Source organism: Ranitomeya variabilis, chromosome 4 (assembly GCF_051348905.1).
Source record: "Ranitomeya variabilis isolate aRanVar5 chromosome 4, aRanVar5.hap1, whole genome shotgun sequence".
Classification (NCBI taxonomy): Eukaryota; Metazoa; Chordata; class Amphibia; order Anura; family Dendrobatidae; genus Ranitomeya; species Ranitomeya variabilis.
Genome location: NC_135235.1, coordinates 127,733,712 through 127,756,334, shown reverse-complemented (window position 1 = coordinate 127,756,334; position 22,623 = coordinate 127,733,712).

The following is a 22,623-nucleotide window of genomic DNA, read 5'->3' as shown; positions in this document are numbered from 1 at the left end:
CAAGGGGAAGTCAGAGACTAAATCCAATTCAACAGCTGAGGTCAGGAAAACCAGAAAGACAAGACAGTTTACAGGGAGCAGGCACAAGAGAAGTCTGGTCACAAGCAAAGAGTCTAAGTCCAGGAAGGGAATAAAGTCAGGCTGGGTCAGGCACAGAACACAGAGGGATCAGTCTTACACAGGCAGCAGCAAGTGTACGATTGACACTGATTGGAGGAGCTAGCATGCCTAAGTAGAGGACTAATCAAGGAAAGTGAACACAAATGATTGCAGCACAGACCACAACCAAACAGACTGACAGCCTCTACACAAAGTAACATAGCAGACAGGAAATGAATGGAGATTGTAATAATTGTGGGATATAGATAATTTAGTGACAACAAATATACAATTGGTGCAGAGAGTTTGAACTTGATGGACCTAGGTCTTTTTTTCAACTTATATAACTATCTTTGTTTGTAACTATGTAAGTATTTGGGGATATGTCTCTTTGCTAGTGTTGAGCATTCCGATACCGCAAGTATCGGGTATCGGCCGATACTTGCGGTATCGGAATTCCGATAACGAGTTCCGATACTTTTGTGATATCGGAAATCGGAATCGGATCCATATTCATGTAAAAATTGGTCGCGTGACCGCTCACGCGACGAATCACAAGCCGTGACGTCATCGCAGGTCGTTCACGCGCTCATTCTTAGGAACGGAGGCTGCCGGTTACAGCGGTAAGGTCCAGGGGCCGCCGGAGAGGTGAGTATATCCATATTTTTTATTTTAATTCTTTATTTTTTACATGAATATGGATCCCAGGGCCTGAAGGAGAGTTTCCTTTTTTTGGGCTGAAAGTCCCCCTCTCGGCTTATACTCGAGTCATACCCAGGGGTCGGCAGGGGAGGGGGAGCCTGGGATATCTAATTATACTCACCTACTCCTGGCGCGGTCACTGCAGGTCCCTGGCTCCCCGGCACCCCAGCTTCTTCCTGTACTGAGCAGTCACATGGTACCGCTCATTACAGTAATGAATATGCTGCTCCACCTCCCATAGGGGTGGAGCCGCATACTTATTCATTACTGTAATAAGCGGTAACGGTGACCGCTCAGTACAGCAAGAAGCTGCGGCTCTGGGGAAGCAGGGACTGCACAGCACCAGGAGCAGGGGAATATAATGGGGAGGGGGAGTGCTGCTCGATAGTCACCTTTCCTTGTTCCGGGCGCCGCTCCATCTTCAGCGTCTTCTGCAGTGATGCTCAGGTCAGAGGGCACGTTCACGTGGTTAGTGCACGCACTCTGCCTGAGCGTCAGTGCAGAAGACGCTGAAGATGGAGCGGCGCCGGAATGAAGTCAGGTGAATATTGAAAGTGCCGGGGGGGCCTGAGCAATGGAGAGGTGAGTATGTGATTTTTTTTATCGTAGCAGCAGCAAATGGGGCAAGTGTCTGTATGGAGCATCTTATGGGGCCATAACGTTTGTGCAGCACTATATGGGGCAAGTGTCTGTATGGGGCCATAATCAACGTTTGTGCAGCACTATATGGGGCAAGTGTCTGTATGGGGCCATAATCAACGTTTGTGCAGCACTATATGGGGCAAGTGTCTGTATGGAGCATCTTATGGGGCCATAATCAACATTTGTGCAGTACTATATGGGGCAAGTGTCTGTATGGAGCATCTTATAGGGCCATAATCAAGGTTTGTGCAACACTATATGGGGCAAATATCTTTATGGAGCATCTTATGGGGCCATAATCAACATTTGTGCAGCATTATATTGGGCAAATGTGTCTATGGAGCATCTTATGGGGCCATTATTAACCTTTATGCAGGATTATATAGGATATATTTTAATATGGAGCATCTTATGGGGCCATCATAAACTTTATGGAGCATTATATGTGGCTCCTGATTCAATATGGATATTCAAAAACACTTAACCTACTGATGTCTCAATTAATTTTACTTTTCTTGGTATCTATTTTTACTTTGACATTTACCGGTAGCTGCTGCATTTTCCACCCTAGGCTTATACTCGAGTCATTAAGTTTTCCCAGTTTTTTGTGGCAAAATTAGGGGGGTCGGCTTATACTCAAGTATATACGGTAATTGTATTATGCCCATTCACAGCTGGCATGGGCCCCTCTCCACCTCTGAGCACCTGTGTAGCTGCACTGGCCCTGGTTGAGCTGCAATACAGGCTCAAAATCATGGACAAATGTGGTGCTGTTTCTGAAATAGTAGTCATATTTTAATAACCCTGTACAACTCCTGTAAGGTTTAGTATTTTTAGCTACATACTTTGACCTCCAACATAACCTCATTATAACAAATCACTTCATGAAAATTCCTATTTTGGTGTCATGGTGGCATTGATGTTCTGTAAAAATTTGAGTTTGGATTGTATTAGCCAATTTTATCAAGGACTTTTCATTAACCCAAACTTCATTACAATCAAGTATTGCTTGAAGGCATGTTCATTTTTCTGAGCTTATTAGTAGGTCACAGGAAGTGTCTTAATTAATTGCCCCTTTTGACTTACAGTATTAATTTGTGTGTGAATTACTGGTGGTAGTGAATTAACTTGACAGCCATGGATAATGACCTAAAATGATTGTCTAATAACCAGTAGTCTTCTCGGAGGTGGCTGTTCAATGATTCTTCATGTAAACTCTCCTTCTCACTCCTCCTGCAGAAATGATTATATACATCCACAGCCAACATTTGTTCCTGGCTGTCTGCATGTCTTATTTCAATTGCTTACACCCATCTCTTGCTTTCAGACAAATCATAGAATTTATAGTGTTTGTTGCCTGTAAATCTCACTGCAAAGGCTATCATTGAAATGCTGAGTGAGTCAATCACTAATTGGATATCTCATATATCTTGGAATAATCTATTCTTATCATCTGCTTGCTCCTGTTCCCTTCACTGCCATCAATTCAATCTTATTATTTTGATTGATGAATTCATTAGAGCTGTAATAGTATACTAAGAGCACAGAAACTTCTGTATGAAGTTTCCGATATGACAAGGCAAATAAGAAAGGAATCAATTCTTTCCACAAGAACAGCATTTCAGTTCTGAGACTGTGAACTGAAACAGGGATGGGGATAGAATTGCCTAGAGGATGTTGGCTTCCTTTCAGGGCAGCTTATTCTAAAGGTACCGTCACACTCAGCGACGCTGCGGCGATATAGACAACGAGCCGACCTAAACTAGATCGCTGGAGCGTCGCTGTTTAGGTCGCTGTAGAGACGTCAAACACAGCAACTCCAGAACGATGCAGGAGCGATCCAGTGACGTAACAGCGACTCACTTCTCATTCTCGCTGGTTGTTAGCTCCATGTCAAACAGCCGGAGTGTACCGACTGGCTAGAAGGAGACGCTGCGACGCCCCCTATGCTCGTTGCTGGCGTCGTTGCTTTTGATGTCAAACATGACGATACATGCCGACCTGGCGACGAAATAAAGGTCTGGACTTCTAGCTCCGACCAGCAATGGCACAGCGGGATCCAGATCGCTGCTGCGTGTCAAACACAACGAGATCGCTATCCAGGACGCTGCAACGTCACGGATTGTTGTCGTTCTCTTTGCAAAGTTGCTGAGTGTGACGGTACCTTAACACTGAGATCACAGAAAATACTTTTCCTTTGAGAGAAGATGTGAACATGCTAATTACATATAATTAGAGATGAGCGAGCCTGAACAGGAAAGTTCGGAGTTCGCAACAGACTTCTAGTGCCCAGTACTGTATGTACTGTATGTACAGTTTCTGTTAGGGTCCTGAGATCTAATAAAGCTTGTTGAAAATGAGCAGTGCAGGCAATCAGCAAGCTTTAAGGCTGTGGGCACTTCCAGTTCCATCACAGCCATGTTAAGTAATGGCATGGCTGTGATTGGCCAGCACAACATGTGACCCAGTCTAACAGTAACAAAAAAAATTATTGAAAAAAGAATGACATGCTGTCCCCTTTATTTTTAAAACCAGCTGAGTGAAAACAGACAGCTTTGAGCTGGTATTTTTTAGACTGGGATGGGCCAATATCCATGCAGCTTTCCAGCTTATTACTATCCACCTGCAGCTACCTGATTTGACTTAGCTGGTTATTAAAAAATGGGGGGAGCCCTAAAAAAATGATGTGGGGTCTCCTCTACTTTAATAACCAGCTAAGGCAACACAGACAGCTGTGACCTGATATTAATAGGCTGAGAAGAGCCATAGCTATTGGTCCCTCCCAGCATAATAATAGAAGCCCTCAGCTTCCCCAGAAATGGTGCATCAACTACATGTGCCAATTATGGAGCTTAGCTGTCATGGGTTTACCGCAACAGACAGGAGCCAGAAGACCGCAGCCTCTGATTTCTCCTACATCTGCACTGTTTAGAAGCACTTCACCTTCTTATTAAACAGTGTAAATTTCTTTTGACAGTACAGGGTTTAATCTGCTCTGTTGAGAGCTCCTGGAGTGTTTAGGCTCTGAGCTGTGCACTTTAGCCACTCCCATCTCCTATATAAACTAAGCCCTAGCTAGCACTCACTGTCAGAGTAGATTATGCTGTGTGGCTGAAGGTTGTTGGTTATTATAGGAGAAGGCATTTGGTGGGTTTATCTGTGACTGTTGCTAGGTTTTGAGTGTGTGATAATTCCCTTTCTTTTCCAACTTTCGTTTAACCCAATCCTCCATTCCCCGATGCATTCCTTTGTTATGTGTGTGAGTATATTTATATGTTTGGTATTTTTCTTTTTCACTGTTCGCATTACTTTGTTAGTCTGGTTGGTGCACTATACTACTACTCGCCTCTTCCCTGGGTGGTGGAAGGGTACAGACTGAGGGTGGATTCAGGAGCTAAGGCAAGATACGTGGCATCAACATCTTCACCATCAGAAGTAATCCAGGGAACAGGGCGAGCTAGGGCGTCCTTAGTGTTAGGGACAGGGAAGGAGCCTCTGGACCCGGGACTCCTGGCATCATAGTCATGACATTAACCTCGGCTTTCCCAGTTTGCTCTGGTGCGGTGGCAAGTGGGGTCATTATTTATAGGGTTGATGTCAGCTTTGTAATGCCTGGGTGCCATAAGATTGGCGTGCACTTGGTCAATTGTCAAGGTGCAGGTGGAATGGGGTCTGTGGCGCCATGACCAAGGATAAAGAGATTCACCGCACACTCTAGCTTTGGTAATGCAAGGCTTATAAATTTCGTGGAGATAAACAACATAGAAGGTGGCTGTGAAATGTGCGACAAAGTAAAGATGTTTCCATTCACCAGAGTCTTTATCACAATGTCGCTGCAAGAGAAGAAGACAGTATAAATGAACATTATGATAATCACAGTGCAAAAATCAACAGTATGTACTAGATATCCCAAGAGGTACATATGTATAAAAAATGCTGTACAAACCTATAATATACACTCACCGGCCACTTTATTAGGTACACCATGCTAGTAACGGGTTGGACCCCCTTTTGCCTTCAGAACTGCCTCAATTCTTCGTGGCATAGATTCAACAAGGTGCTGGAAGCATTCCTCAGAGATTTTGGTCCATATTGACATGATGGCATCACACAGTTGCCGCAGATTTGTCGGCTGCACATCCCAAAGATGCTCCATACAAGGCAGGATGGATCCATGCTTTCATGTTGTTTACGCCAAATTCTGACCCTACCATCCGAATGTCGCAGCAGAAATCGAGACTCATCAGACCAAGCAACGTTTTTCCAATCTTCTACTGTCCAATTTCGATGAGCTTGTACAAATTGTAGCCTCAGTTTCCTGTTCTTAGCTGAAAGGAGTGGTACCCGGTGTGGTCTTCTGCTGCTGTAGCCCATCTGCCTCAAAGTTCGACGCACTGTGCGTTCAGAGATGCTCTTAGGCCTACCTTGGTTGTAACGGGTGGCGATTTGAGTCACTGTTGCCTTTCTATCAGCTCGAACCAGTCTGCCCATTCTCCTCTGACCTCTGGCATCAACAAGGCATTTCCGCCCACAGAACTGCCGCTCACTGGATTTTTTTTCTTTTTTGGACCATTCTCTGTAAACCCTAGAGATGGTTGTGCGTGAAAATCCCAGTAGATCAGCAGTTTCTGAAATACTCAGACCAGCCCTTCTGGCACCAACAACCATGCCACGTTCAAAGGCACTCAAATCACCTTTCTTCCCCATACTGATGCTCGGTTTGAACTGCAGGAGATTGTCTTGACCATGTCTACATGCCTAAATGCACTGAGTTGCCGCCATGTGATTGGCTGATTAGAAATTAAGTGTTAACAAGAAGTTGGACAGGTGTACCTAATAAAGTGGCCAGTGAGTGTATACCAGAGAAAAAAACAGTCATACAAATTGAAAATGTAAAAATTGAAACAAGATCTACCTGGTTGATCCTGCTAGTAGCATATGCTTGTCTCAATTTTAAATTTTTATATTTTCAATTTGTATGACTGTTATTTTTGCTTGTACAGTATATAGCATACGTTTGTACAGCACTTTATTTATACATATTGTGGAAGGACGGTTCATTTAGCTGCTCCTCGAGGTAGACATAGGCACACGTGTGGTTAAAGTCTCTGGGTGGTTTATTGCATCATAAACCAAAAACCCAAACTGGTAGCAGAAAACACCCTTTCTGATTCAAATGAAAATAAAAAGTTCATATAAAGTCCTGCCCAGTGCCTCTGGGACAACACATATCGCAATTCTCGTAGGAGCAGCAGGTCTGGAGGCTTCCTCTCCTCCACACAACACAGACACAGAAAAAAAAACTGTCTGGACATTTAACTCCCTCCAGCCACACCTTGGAAGTGGAGATATGGTGGGTAGACATCCCACCAATCTCTGAACTACCCACAATGAAAGCCAGGCCCATATAGCAACTGGATTGCTCTCAGCACATATCATACTGGAGAAAATGCCTATGGCTTTCACATCATGCAGGAAATCAACTTTTATGACACATATCTCTCCTCACATATGGCCCTGTCGAAATATGTACCTCTTGGGATACCTAGTACAAAGTTTTGATTTATGATCAGTGACTATCACGATGTTCTCTTATTCTGTCTTCTTCTCTTGCAGGGACATTATGATAAAGACCCTGGAGGGTCAAAACATCTTTACTTTGTCGCACATTTCACAGCCACCTATATTATTTATCCCCTCAAAATTCATAAACCTGGCATTACCAAAACTAGAGTATGCGATGAATCTCTTTATCCTTAGACGTGGAGCCACAGGCCCCATTCCACCTGCACCTCGACAATAATATTATAGACACCACTCCATTTCTAATCCTTGGGCTTGATGTCACCGGACAATACAAAGGTGACATCAACCCCAAAAATATGAACCCCACTTGCCACCACAACAGGGCAAGTGAGAAGAGTCGGACAAAGTGCCAGAATCTATTAGATGCGCCTTTTGTTGTCCGGCTGCAGGCTGCTATTTTTAGGCTGTGGGGGCAATATCCATGGCCCCTTACCAGCCTGAGAATACCAGCCACCAGCTGACTACTATAGCCTCAAAACTATTACCCCAATTACCAACGCAAAAGGGCAAGCAGGAAGAGCCATGGCTAAGCGCCACAATTGGTGCATCTTGTGGATGTGCCATTTCTGGGGTGGCTGAAGGCTGGAGGGAGCTAATATTCATGGCGCCTTACCAGCCTATTAATATCAGCCCACAGCTGTCTGTTTAGCCTTTGCTGGTTATTAAAAATATAGAATGTCACGGTTCCACCCCTCTGGGATGTACTTACTGACAGCTCAGCCATCCAACCTGGTACAGGGGTATGCTGAGCTGTCAGGGTGTTGCTCGACTATCCAATCTTAGACTGGGAAGCGTCGGCTTCATTATGCCAGGTGATTTCCTGCTACTAAACTGAGCTGTTTCTCCCAGACCTCTGCCAGACGTCCATTCAGCTAGTGAAACTTGTGCTCCCTCTGCATTAAGTTCTGTATGCTTGATCTTTTGTTGCCTGACCTTGGACTCTGTTCTGATCATCCATCTGTTTAACCCCTTCTCCTCTGATCAGTTATTCTCCTGGTATTCTGACCTCATAACATTACCTGACAACGCTATTGTCTCTTCTTTCTGAATATGACGTACCCTCCTGGCTTCTAACCCTGGACTCCTTGACTATTCTGACTCATCACAAGGGGGACTGCACATAATTTTTTTAATTATCCACCCCATTTTTAATAACCAGCTAAGGCAAAGCAGACAGCTAGATGCTGATATTAATTCCTTTTTGACATCAGGCGTAATAATACGCCAATGTCAGACACCCTCCCTTTGATGTGGCTTCCGGCGGTGAGCCCATATCATTTCAAGCACATGTCAACTGTTGTGAACAACTGACATGTGCCGCTAACAGCTGCGGGAGGAATCGAGATCCACCCGCCGCTGTTAACCCATAAAATTCTGCTGTCAAACTCTGACAGCGGCATTTAACACACACTTCCTGCAAGCTTGCTGGAAATCCCGCCCATCGGCACCCATGTCACATGACCGCTGGTCGCCGATGGGTTGTCACGACAACCAGAGGTCTCCAGCAGACCTCTATAGTTGTCACTGCTGGGCTGCTATGAGCGCCGCCTGGTGGGCGCTCATAGAAAGTCGTCAATTCTGCTACATACAGGCAATCTAATCATCGCCTGTATGTAGCAGAGGCGATTGGGTTATGGCAGCTTCTAATCTCCCATTACTTTTGAAGCATGTCAAAAGTAATAAAAAATGTTTTTAAAAATATTAAAATTAATAAAAAATATAAAAGTTCAAATCACCCCCCTTTTGCCCCATTCAATATAAAACAATAAAAGAATCAAGCATACACATATTTGGTATCGCCGTGTTCTGAATCACCTGATCTATTAATATAAAAAAAAGAATTAATCCGATCGCTAAACGGTGTAACGAGAAAAAAGTCAAAACGCCAGAATTATGATCTTTTGGTTGCTGAAACATTGCATTAAAATGCAGAAGCGGGAGATCATGTGTAACATATAATCCCTTTAAAAAACTACATTTTATTAGATTAGAATATTAAAAAGCACCAACCCAATGTGTCAAAAATGTGTTTGAACACAAAGCATAGACTAGGTAGCCCAAGTATATCCCTATATAACCCTGCCTATCTGTGGAGGTTGGCACTCTAAAAGATACGATTATTTGTCCTTAATAGACCCTGTAGCTATTGCAGGTGGGAAAACATATAGCTTTTGAAAGAAATGAAAAAAGAGTGCAGGGAAATGTTAGACCAAAAAAAAAAGGTATAAAAAAAACTTCAGGGTATACTAGAAAGCATAACTTTTGATAAACATGTGGTATAGTCCTCTGTTAGAACAGGAATTAATATCCCTGTAGAAAATCATGAAAACACCTTTCATAAGCCGTGGTCCAGTATAAAGCTGGCTGATCCACAAAGCATGTGTATGATTTACATGGGTAGTTAATTACTGATAAAGTTCATATAGATAATGAAACAGTTGCCAAAAACAGGGAGACTTATCTTATCCAGAAGAATTTGCCTCAACGCGTTTCGCCATCCGTGCGGTTCATCAGGAGGCCCTGTGTGGTCTGTGTTATGCCACAAAAAAGAGGTGCCCAGATAGAGGAAGCATACCCAGAGGTCTCCGAATAACGATTAAACCATCACCCCGTATCACTAACCCCCCAGTTGCTAACTGCGTGGACAAAGGAATCAATTGAGTCCTCAATTCGGTTCATGCAATTACTCCACATAGAAGAGAAAAAATAATATGAAGAGTCTTTTAAAAAACTTAATCAGTGTTAGGGCTAGCGGAACGCACCAAATAATTAGATAGATAGAATAAGGTGCGTTCGCAGCCCGGGGTCCACCGTGCAGAGATGGAACCTGCTGCTTAGTAATGATGGACTATATGGCGGTACAAAATGGATTCACACATGGGTTAACTTCACCCTGTATGAAGAAAGCGATCCCTGCTGAGTCACAGGGTCGCGGTACCGCACAAAAGAGCACAAGCAATGAGTTACAGAACTCAATCCCAAGACTCTGGATTAGAGTTCATCTAGACCTCTTGCGCTTGACACTGCAACTGGGGTGTCAGAATGAAAATAATAATTATTATTTAGATGCACGAGAGTGCATGCGGTGCCGCACCCAGGCTTGGGTAAGGAAAGCGCTATGAAAGCACACGGCGCCGTACTGGCGGTCACAGCAATTTGACGCTGTTTTGTGTGTCACGTGCTGATAGCAAGTTGGGCGCTAGATAGCAATCATCCACCTTACGTGAGCAGTCATACACAAGGGAGAGGATAATTAATGAGCGACTTACACTCGTCAACACACACACGTTTACAAGTGTACACTAGCATATGGCTGGATGGCCATGCGAACCTTTTATAGCGGCAGTGCTACAAGACCTTCCAATGCAATAGGACCTGAGCATGTGACCCTCGACCTCCAATGGGAGGTCGTCCCGTGGGCATGCTCAGTATGGGAAAAGCAGGACTTTTAGTCCCAGAAAGATCTGCTCGCTGCTGATCAGTGCTGGCTACAAAGGCAGAGCCTGAAAGGACAGTAGTAACCAATCGCCCAGTATCAGCCTAAGGAAGATGCTGGGACCAACGTCTCTGCTGAGCAGGCTCCACTGCGGCTGGAGAAGAATGGGAGACTGCAGCGCAGATGATTCGACATTCCCCCTGTGCAGAGGCGGGAACTTGACACCTAACAATCAGCTTATTGAGCAAGAACAAAAATTTAAGTCTGATCCTGATTTCTTAAGATGGCAGAATATCCTTCAAACTTCAGTAGAAAAATTTCAGACTAGACTGGAGGATAGAAAACATACGCAATTCACACAAGATCTGGTTGAATTCAAGGATAGTAGGGCATACAAATTTCAAATCCCAAATACCTCGGAAATATTCCAGGGATCCATCAAGGTAGACAAAGTAGTAGTAAATGGCGGGGATCTAGAAATCAACGCAAGTGGAGAGGGACACAAGGAAACTCTGGTGGTACCAGTTTTTCGTCCTGATCTCCATCATGGACATCTTTTTTAGACAGGAGACCAGGCATGAATTACAATCTGAGGAAAAGACCCCAATAATGCAAGGTCAGGTTATTAATTTCTTGACTTCTCATACACTTTCAAGGGAGGATTATGCAGTGTTACAAAAGAGCCTCAGTTTTGTTCCTACTAATTCTTACAATTGTTTTAGTTGGGTTAAAGATGTTAATCTGTTTGGACGTAACCTTAAATGGAAGTTAAGGTACCGTCACACTAAACGATATCGCTAGCGATCCGTGACGTTGCAGCATCCTGGATAGCGATATCGTTGTGTTTGACACGCAGCAGCGATCAGGATCCTGCTGTGATATCGCTGGTCGTTGATTAAAGTTCAGAACTTTATTTGGTCGTCAGATCGGCGTGTATCGTTGTGTTTGACAGCAAAAGCAACGATACCAGCGATGTTTTACAATGGTAACCAGGGTAAATATCGGGTTACTAAGCGCAGGGCCGCTCTTAGTAACCCGATGTTTACCCTGGTTACCAGTGTAAAATGTAAAAAAACAAACAGTACATACTCACCTTCGCGTCCCCCGGCGTCCGCTTCCTGCACTGACTGAGCGCCGGCCGTAAAGTGAAAGCACAGCACAGCCGTGACGTCACCGCTCTGCTGTTAGGGCCGGCGCTCACAGTCAGTGCAGGAAGCGGACGCCGGGGGACGCGAAGGTGAGTATGTACTGTTTGTTTTTTTACATTTTACACTGGTAACCAGAGTAAACATTGGGTTACTAAGAGCGGCCCTGCGCTTAGTAACCCGATGTTTACCCTGGTTACCCGGGGACCTCGGCATCGTTGGTCGCTGGAGAGCTGTCTGTGTGACAGCTCTCCAGCGACCAAACAGCGGCGCTGCAGCGATCGGCATCGTTGTCTGTATCGCTGCAGCGTCGCTTAGTGTGAAGGTACCTTTATTCTTCCAGCAACATGATTTGGAACAATGTAAACAACAGGGACTCTCTGAAGACGATGTTGAAAGCTATCAGTCTTTGGTCGGTCTTTTACAGGAAAATGAATCCATCCGCAGTAGGGGCCCTTTTACCAATCTAAAGAGGAAAAGCACTAAGATGCCCCAATCAATGAAGTTACTAGCATAGACATTTTTATTAGATTGGTTGAAACTGACCTATGCAGGATTTCTAATGTTGATCTAAAAAGGGAAAACAATTTAATAGCAAGTGAATCACTTGCTTTGGCTAACTTGGAAAAAAAATAAAGATCTGATTTTTAAATCATCAGACAAAGGGGGGAACATTGTTATTCTGGATCACCACCAATATCTTGAAATATGTGGATCCCTTTTGAATGATAGGGACTTATGCGAAATTCTGTCTAGTGATCCCACATCATTCTATTCAGGAGATTTAATAACTATTTTTGATGCTGCAAGGGAGAAAGGGCTTCTATCACAAAATGAATGTATCTTGTACCTGTTACTCCAACCATACCAACTTTTTATGCCCTTCCAAAGATCCACAAGGGGACATCCAATTGTGGCAGGCATAGTTTCTATCTCCCAAAATGCTGGCATCTATATTGATCGTATCTTAAAACCCTTTGTAGTGTCACTCCCTTCCTATGTAAGGGATACTTCCCATCTACTTAGTCTGCTTGAGGATGTTGCTGTGGAGCCCCACGTCATGTTGGCATCAATGTCAGAGGCTCTATACAGCAGCATTCCTCATAATATTGGCATTCGGGCGGTAGGGCATTTCCTAAAAACAAGATCTGTGGAAAGTCAGGAACATAATGAGTTTGTTAAACAACTCCTCAATTTTGTCCTTACAAGGAATTATTTCCTTTTCAATGGTAAGTACTTCCACCAGCTCAGGAGCCCCCACATATGCAAATTTGTTCCTCGGCTGGTGGGAGGAAACTTTCATTTTTGGAGAAGAGGATAATTGGTGGAATTCTTCCATTAGGGTACTGTCACACTCTGCAACTTTCCAACGATCACGACCAGCGATACGACCTGGCCGTGATCGTTGGAAAGTCGTTGTGTGGTTGCTGGGGAGCTGTCACACAGACAGCTCTCCAGCGACCAACGATGCCGAAGGCCCTGGGTAAACAGGGTAAACATCGGGTTACTAAGCGCAGGGCCGCGCTTAGTACCCCGATGTTTACCCTGGTTACCATCGTAAAAGTAAAAAAAACAAACCGTACATACTCACATTCCGGTGTCCGTCAGGGTCCCTCGCAGTCTGCTTCCCACTCTGACTGAGTGCCGCCGTAAAGTGAAAGCAGATCACAGCAGTGACGTCACCGCTGTGCTCTGCTTACTTTCCGGCCGGCAGTCAGTCAGAGCGGGAAGCAGACTGCGAGGGACCCTGACGGACACCGGAATGTGAGTATGTACGTTTTTTTTTTTTTTACTTTTACGATGGTAACCAGGGTAAACATCGGGTTACTAAGCGCGGCCCTGTGCTTAGTAACCCGATGTTTACCCTGGTTACAAGCGAACGCATCGTTGGATCGGTGTCACACACACCGATCCAACGATGACAGCGGGAGATCCAGCGACGAAAGAAAGTTCCAAACGATCTGCTACGACGTACGATTCTCAGCAGGGTCCCTGATCGCTGCTGCGTGTCAGACACAGCGATATCGTGTGGATATCGCTGGAACGTCACGGATCGTACCGTCGTAGTGACAAAAGTGCCACTGTGAGACAGTACCCTTAGCCTCTGGGCCAGATACATTCATGATATTTTGTTTTTTTGGTCTGGCCCAGAGTTCTATCGTCTTGTGGAAGAGATAAAAATAAACACCATTGTAATGAAATTTACGTTTGAATGCCACTACCATAAAATTACCTTCTTGGATCTAACCATCTCTAAAAACCAAAATGGAGGTGTGAGTACATGTACTTATCGCAAGCCGACTGCAACTAATAACCTGTTACAATGGAAAAGTCGTTACCCAGTTCCACTCAACAAGGGGATACCTAAGGGACAATTCCTCCATATTAGGAGGAATTGTTTGGACATTGAAGCTTTTAAAAACCAGGCAGACGATCTCCATTGTAGATTTAGAGAGGGGCTATCCCAACAGTGTGCTGCAAAAAACTATTTGAAGAGACACTTAGCCAAGATAAATCTTCTCTCCTTAGGAAAAGAATTCGACCTGAGGATATCTCTAATGTTGTTAGGATAATTGGTACTTATGACAATCAGGCCGAAAGGGTACATCAAATTATCAAAAAACACTGGAGTGTATTACTGGCTGACCCGAATCTTAAAAACCTAATTGCGCCGAGACCCAATATTACCTATCAAATCTTTGGGGGATAGGTTGGTACATAGTTTGTATCAGAGACCTCTGAGGACTGGAACCTGGCTGGACAGGAGACCTATTGTTTTTTTTAGGTGTGGCAATTGCACGAGATGTGGAGTTATGTCACAATGTAAGGAATTTTGTAGTGCTTCCAATGGTAAAAAATTCTACATCAGAGGCAATTGTAGATCCATGGGACTTGTTTATAAAGCAACTTGCACCTGCCCCTTGGACTACATTGGAAAAACTAGAAGGGAATTTAGAGTTAGGGTGGGAGAACACCTTGGTGACATTAGGAATAAACGTGACACGCCCATTGCTCGTCATGTCAATAATATACAGTAAATGTCGGTTGTCTAGATGAGATTCATTTCTCTATGATTGAACTGGTTAAACCTGGACCTAGAGGGGGTAATTTTGATAAAGTGATCCTGAAACGTGAGACAGAGTGGATCTTCAGGATGCAATCTGTGTCCCCTAAGGGCTTAAATGAGTGCCTCTTGTGCACTGTTTTCATCTAGTCTACATATTTATAGTCTTTTCGCCGTATATTTAGACCTGTATGAGTTGACAATATTGGTATCTATAGTCCCACGGTTTTCATGGGATATTCTTTAATGGACTTCCTGGCCATTCTTTTTCCAACGTTATTTGTTGGTTCTCCATTAGTGATGTTTTATCAATATATTGTTTATTTTTTTATCAATCTATACCTATTTTTCTCTTCGGGGTATGCTTCCTCTATCTGGGCACCTCTTTTTCGTGTCATAACACAGACCACACAGGGCCTCCTGATGAACCGCAAGGACTGGGAAACGCGTCAAGGCAAATTCTTCTGGATGTGATAAGTCTCCCTGTTTTTGTCAAGCCTTTCATTATCTATATGAACTTTATCACTAATTAACTACCCATGTAAATGATACACATCCTTTGGGGATCAGCCAGCTTTATACTGGACCACAGCTTATGAAAGGTGTTTTCATGTTTTTCTACAGGGATATTATTTCCTGTTCTAACAGAGGGTTATACCATATGTTTATCAAAAGTTATGCTCTCTAGTATACCCTGAAGTTTTTTATGTGTATATCTTAGGTTTTTTTGGTCTAATATTTCCCTGCACTCTTTTTTCATTTCTTGCAAAAGCTATATGTTTTCCCACCTGCAATAGCTACAGGGTCTATTAAGGACAGATTGGGATAGATGCCGCGGAGTGGAGGAGCCAAATAATCGCATCATTTAGGGTGCCAACTTTCACAGATAGGCAGGGTTATATAAGGATATACTAGGGCTACCTAGTCTATGTTTTGTGTTCAAACACATTTTTGACACATTGGGTTGGTGTTTTTTAATATTCTAATCTAATAAAATTTAGTTTTTAAAGGGATTATATGTTACACATAAAATACTTCTTCCCTAGTCCAAAGACATTTTTGAAATAATAGTAACTGGAGATCAAAAAATCGTATCTGCACCAAAATGGTACAGTGGTGAAAATAAGTATTTGATACCTTGCTGATTTTGTAAGTTTGCCCACTAACAAAGAAATTAATAATCTATAATTTTAACCCTTTTCTGCCCTCAGACGGAATAGTACGTTCGAGGACAGAACCCCCACTTTGATGCGGGCTCCAGTGGTGAGCCTGCATCAAAGCCGGGACATGTGAGCTGTTTTGTACAGCTGACATGTGCCCACAATAGCGGCGGGTGGAATCGCAATCCACCCGCCACTATTAACTAGTTAAATGCCGCTTTCAAACTCTGACAGCGGCATTTATCTAGTGCATCCTTCCATCAGGCCTGAAATGCATACATCGCTGAACCAGTCACGTGATTGGGGGTCAGTGATGCATCGGCATGATAACCAGAGGTCTGCTGAAGACCTCTATGGTTGTGGATGCCAGATTGCTGTGAGCGCCACCCTGTGGTCGGCGCTCATAGCAATGTAGCAATTCTACTACATAGGAGTGATCTGAGCATCACTCCTATGTAGCAGAGACAATCAGGCTATGCCAGCTTCTAGCCTCCCATGGAGACTATTGAAGCATGGCAAAAGTGAAAAAAAATGTTTTCAAAAATATGAAAAAAATAAAAAAAATAAAAGTTTAAATCACCCCCCTTTTTGCCCCATTCAAAATAAAACAATAAAAAAATCAAACATACACATATTTGGTATCGCCGGGTTCAGAGTCACCCATTCTATCAGTAAAAAAAAGGATTAACCTGATTGCTAAACGGTGTAGTGAGAAACAAAAAATCTAAATGCCAGAATCATGTTTTTTTGGCGCTGCGACAATGCATTGAAATGCAATAACGGGCGATCAAAAGAACGTATCTGCACCAAAATGGTATCATTAAAACGTCAGCTCGGCATGCAAAAATAAGCCCTCAACCGACCCCAGATCACGAAAAATGGAGACGCTACGGGTAATGGCATATTTTTTTTTTACCACTTAGATAAAAGATAACCTAGACATTTTTGGTGTCTATGAACTCGCAATGACCTGAAAAATCATAATGGCAGGTAAGTTTCAGCATTTAGTGAACCTAGCAAAAAGCCGAAAAAAAAACCAAGTGTGGGATTGCACTTTTTTTGCAATTTCACCACACTTGGAATTTTTTTCCTGTTTTCTAGTACAAAATATGCTAAAACCAATGATGTCGTTCAAAAGTACAACTCGTGCCACAAATAATAAGCCCTCACTGGCCATATTGCGGAAAAATAAAAAAGTAATGGATCTGGGAAGGAGGGGAGCGAAAACGTAAAAACCAAAAAAATCTGGGGTCATTAAGGTATTAAGATTTGAGAGATAGAATATCAAAAATAAAATCCAGAAAATCACATTGTATAAATTATATAAGTTCATTTGCATTTTGCAGAGAGAGATAAGTATTTGATCCCTCTGACAAACAAGGCTTAATACTTGGTGGCAAAACCCTTGTTGGCAAGCACAGCAGTCAGACTTTTATGTAGTTGATGATGAGGTTTTCGCACATATCAGGAGGAATTTGCTCGGTTTGTCTTGGGTCTGGTGTTTGTTTCACTCTTTATTAACCAGCACCTGCCTCCCAGTCCTTGCTGGACAACAGTGTTTGTCTGCTTGATCTCTAGCTTGGCGCTTTTGCTTTGTCTCTGTGTGTGATATTTGTGCAGTGCTGGTGCCTCTGGTTCTGCTAGCCTCAGTTTCTGTTTTCTATTGGTTTCTGCAGCTTTCTCTTTGTTTTCTATTAGGAGCTGACCCATTGTTGTACCCAGTCCTTAGTTCTTTTAGGGAACCCTTTCCCATTATCTATAGATCTTTGCTTGAGATTATCTTAGGATCGTCGGTGGGTCTGTTCGCAAGGAATGGGTTGCCCACTCCATCTTAGGGTATCAGCCTAGTCATAGTGCAGGGTCAGTTTTCCCCCTTCTACCCTAGTCCTGTGTTGCAGATCCGTAACACTCGGAGCTTCAACTCCCTCTATATGTTTTCTATGGAATTAAGGTCTGAAGACTGGCTAGGCCACTCCATGACCTTAATGTGCATTTTTTTAGCCACTCCTTTGCTGCCTTGGCTGTATGTTTTGGGCCATTGTCTTGCTGGAAGACCCAGCCAAGACCCATTTTTAATGTCCTTTCAGAGGGAAGGAGGTTGTCACTTAGGATTTTATGGTACATGGCTCCATCCATTCTCCCATTGATGCGGTGAGGTAGTCCTGTGCCCTTTGCAGAGAAACACACCCAAAACATAATGTTTCCACCTCCATGCTTGACAGTGGGGACTGTGAGTTGAGTTAATGCCACAGACATCAATTTTTGTCTCATCTGACCACAGCACCTTTTCCCAATCACTCACAGAATCATCCAGGTGTTCATTGGCAAACTTCTGATGGGCCTGCATATGTGCCTTCTTGAGCAGGAGGACCTTGCGGGGACTGCAGGATTTTAAACCTTTACTGTGTAACTTGTTACCAATGGTTTTCTTAGTGATTGTGGTCCCAGCTGCCTTGAGATCATTACCAAGTTCCCCCTGTGTAGTTTTAGGGTGATCTCTCACCTTTCTCAGGATCAAGGATACCCCACGAGGTGAGATTTTGTATGGTGCCCCAGATCGATGTCGATTGACAGTCATTTTGTATTTTTTCCATTTTCTTACTATTTCACCAACAGTTGACTCCTTCTCACAAAACCATCTTACTTAGCCCATTACAGCTTTGTGCAGGTCTGTGATCTTGTCCCTGACATCCTTAGAAAGCTCTTTGTAGAGGTTACAGTCTGACTGATTGAGTCTGTGTACAGGAGTCTTTTATAAAGGTGACTATGTAAGACAACTGTCATTAATGCAGGTAATGACTTGATTAGGAGTATCTAACTGGTCTGTAGGAGCCAGAACTCTTAATGGTTGGTAGGGGATCAAATACGCATTTCTCACTGAAAAATACAAATACATTTATATAATTTATACAATGTGATTTTCTGGATTTTATTTTTTATATTCTATCCCTCTATGTTAAAATTAACCTACCCTTACAATTATAGACTGTTTATGTCTTTGTCAGTGGGCAAACTTACAAAAGAAGCAAGGGATCAAATACTTATTTCCCCCACTGTACTGTATATGGTTTAATATTTTCTCTATACAACCATTTTGAAAATGTTCGTGCCCCATAAATATGGAAAAATGAAGAGGGAAAATGAAATGTAACTGTGGTACTTTAGAGTTTCAGAGCTACAACGGTGTTCAGTTTCCTCCCCTAGAGATTTAATTTCTTTTGTAGGTATGAGCGAGTCGTAATCAATTTATCCTCAGGCGTCCTAGTTATGATATATTTGTGAATACTCCTCACTGCAATTTTCTTACTGTCATTAATCATAAATGTATGCATTATCCTTATCTGAATACGAGTCTTTTTATGTGGCCATTATTTATCACAAATAAGTGAAAAATCACCTGCCTCACATGAATTTTTTAATGAGGTCTTAGATATATTTGCTTACTGTCTATGGATGATTTGCTGCTGTCATTTATATTTCACTTTTCTGTTCATTCTGCTTCTAAAAATAAATGCAGATGAAAATTAAACTTCCATCTGGATATTTATATAACCTGTACATGGAGAAGAAGAAGAAGTTTTAATGACGAGGTGTACTTGTAATAAACACGTACAGTATAGCCATATGGTACAGAACAAGATAGATTTGCCAACTAAAATGCAGATATGGAAATATTTCATACTGTACAATCACATTCCTTAGTATTGTCTGTTCATTAAAAATAAACCACATCAAGCATTCTTCTTTAAGGAAATCTGTCAGCAGGAGTTTAGCTTAATTTGCATATCAATTAGTGATGAGCGAGTGTGCTCTTTACTCGAGATTTCCGAGCATGCTCGAGTGTTCTCCGAGTGTTTTGGGCGTGCTTGGAAATTGTGTTTGAGTCGCCACAGCTGCATGATTTATGGCTGTTAGACAAACTGAACACATGCAGGGATTGTCTGTTTGTTAGGGAATCCCAACATATCACATGTATTCAGGCTGTCTAGCAGCCGCAAATCATGCAGCTGTGGTGACTCAAACATAATTTCCGAGCACGCCCAAGATACTCGGAGAACACCTGAGCATGCTCGGAAATCTCGAGTAATGAGCACCAGGGTCGCCATCAGGGCATTACTGCCCTTACTGCTGTATTGGGCCCAGTGAACAGCAGTACAAAGAGGGGCCTGCAGGTCCGGGGCCCCACTTATGTGCTACTGTTCATCGGGCCCCATCGTGCAGCAAAGTGGTGTGCGCTGCAGTGCACACGTCTGCGCTGGGGCCCAGGAGCTTTCCCGGAGCTGTGCACGGCTGTCTTACCTTGACGGCTGCGCAGCTCTAGCTACCTCCGTCTTCTGTGTCAGGTGAAGGTGTGTAAGGTATGTGCTGCCCAACATGTTCCGGATGCTGGAGGCAGAGCTGCACTGCTGGGGAGCGACTGTGAGGTAAGTATGCAATACTTTGAATTAAATGGGTGAGGGGAGGAGGAGGAATTGCACATGATGATGGAGGAAGGAGTAAGCGGGACTGCACATGATGATGTGGGAAGATTAAAGGGGGACTGCATATGATGATGTGGAGGGATAGAGGGGGACTGCACATGATGATGTGGGGGGTTATAGCGGGACTGCACATGATGATGTGGGAGGGGGGTTAAAGGGGGACTGCACATGATGATGTGTGAGGTTAAAGGGGAACTGCACATGATGATATAGGCAGCGGGGATAAAGGGAAACTGCACATGATGATGTGGGGGGTTTAAAGGGGGACTGCACATGATGATGTGGGGAGAGGAGATAAAGGAGGACTGCACATGATGATGTGGAGGTTAAAGGGGCCTGCACATGATAATGTGAGGGGGTTAAGGGGGGATTGCACATGATGATGTGGGGGGTTAAAGGGGGACTGCACATAGTGTGGGGAGGGGGTTAAAAGGGGACTGCGCATGATGATGTGGAAGGGGGTTAAAGGGGGACAGCACATGAAGATGTGGGAGGGGATTAAAGGGGGACAGCACATGAAGATGTGGGAGGGGATTAAAGGGGGACTGCACATGATGATGTGGGGGGTTAAAGGGGACTGCACATGATGATGTGGGAGGGGGGTTAAAGGGGGACTGCACATGATGATGTGGGGAGGGATTAAAGGGGACTGCACCTGATGATGTGAGGAGGGGGTTAAAGGGAGACTGCACATGATGTGGGGAGAGGGTTAATAGGGGACTGCACATAAAGTGGGTGGTTAAAGCAGACTGCATATGAAATGGGGGATTAAAAGGAACTGCAAAGGATGAGGTGGGGAAAAGGTGACTGCACATAATGAAGTGGAGGGAAGGGGACTGCATATGATGAAGTGGGGCGGGGACGGGAGACTGCAAATGATGAATTGAGAGTGAAGGAAGAGGGACAGCAATTAAATTGAAGGTGGGGGTGGGGAGAGCAAATAATAATGAATTTTAAGGGTGGGGGAGTAAATGATGTATTGAATGTGGCAGTAGAGCTGTTGATAATGAATAGAGGGTGAGCGAGAAGACATGACAATGAATTAGAATTAAATTTATTAAAATTATGAATTAAAAAGCAAAGATGAAGGGCTTCAGCTAAAGACACTGTATACTGTATACAGAGCTCCTGTGTATAATGTCACTGATGATCACTGGATTATCTGTACACTGACACTGTATACAGAGGTCCTGTGTATAATGTTTCTGGTGATCACTGTATTACCGGTACACTGACACTGTATACTATGTACAGATCTCCTGTGTATAATGTCACTTAGTATTATGTTTTGTTTGTTTTTAGTAATGATCAATATTGTAGTATTCAGTCACTATGTGATGGTAATATGTGGTCTGGTCATGGTGTGGTGGTATTTGTTCCTTGCATGTGGTATTATTTGGTCACTATGTGGTGGTAATATGTGGTCTGGTCATGGTGTGATGGTATTTGTCCCTTGTATGTTGTATTAATGGTCATTTAAAAAAAATGTATGTGACTCATTCCCTTAAAGAAAAATACATAAAAATATATTTATATTTAATAGGTTTGAGTAGAGTAGGGTCCGGCCAAAAGAGTCTATTGTGTCCTTTTGGCGGATTAAAAATTCTTTTGGCCAAAACAAAAGCTGCTGTTTCTGAATGTGATCTGGTGTTTGATGGGAACTGTTAGGCCATGTTCACATGCTGTGGTTTTTACCATGGATCTGCAGTGTTTTTGATGCTGTGAATCTGCAGCAGTTTCCATGCGGTCTACAGTACCATGTAAACCTATGGAAAACCAAATCCCCTGTGCTCATGCTGCGGAAAAAACTGCACAGAAACACAGCGTTGTTTTTTCCGCAGCATGTCAATTCTTTATGCGGAACTGCAGCGTTTCTGCATCTATTGACTTACATTGAGTCAGGCACTTCCGTAGCAAAACCGCAGATGTAAAAAAGATCTGCTGTTTAGCTGAGTAGGAAATGCTGCAGTTCAGGAGGGGGGAAGAGTGTGGGCGGAGTGTGGGCAGTGACTGTGTGTGTGTGTGCAGGCAGGGTCTGCAAGCTCTCTGTGCTGGGTCTGTGGGCTGTCCGGGTGGTCTGCGGGCTGTCCGGGGGTCTGCGGCCTCTCCGTGCCGGGTCTGCGGGCTGTCCGGGTGGTTTGCAGGCTGTCCGGGTGGTCTGCGGGCAGTCCGGGTGGTCTGCGAGCTGTCCGGGTGGTCTGCAGGCTGTCTGGGTGGTCTGCGGGCAGTCCGGGTGGTCTGCGGGCTGTCCGGGTGGTCTGCGGGCTCTCTGTGCTGGCTCTGCGGGCTGTCCGGGTGGTCGGCGGCC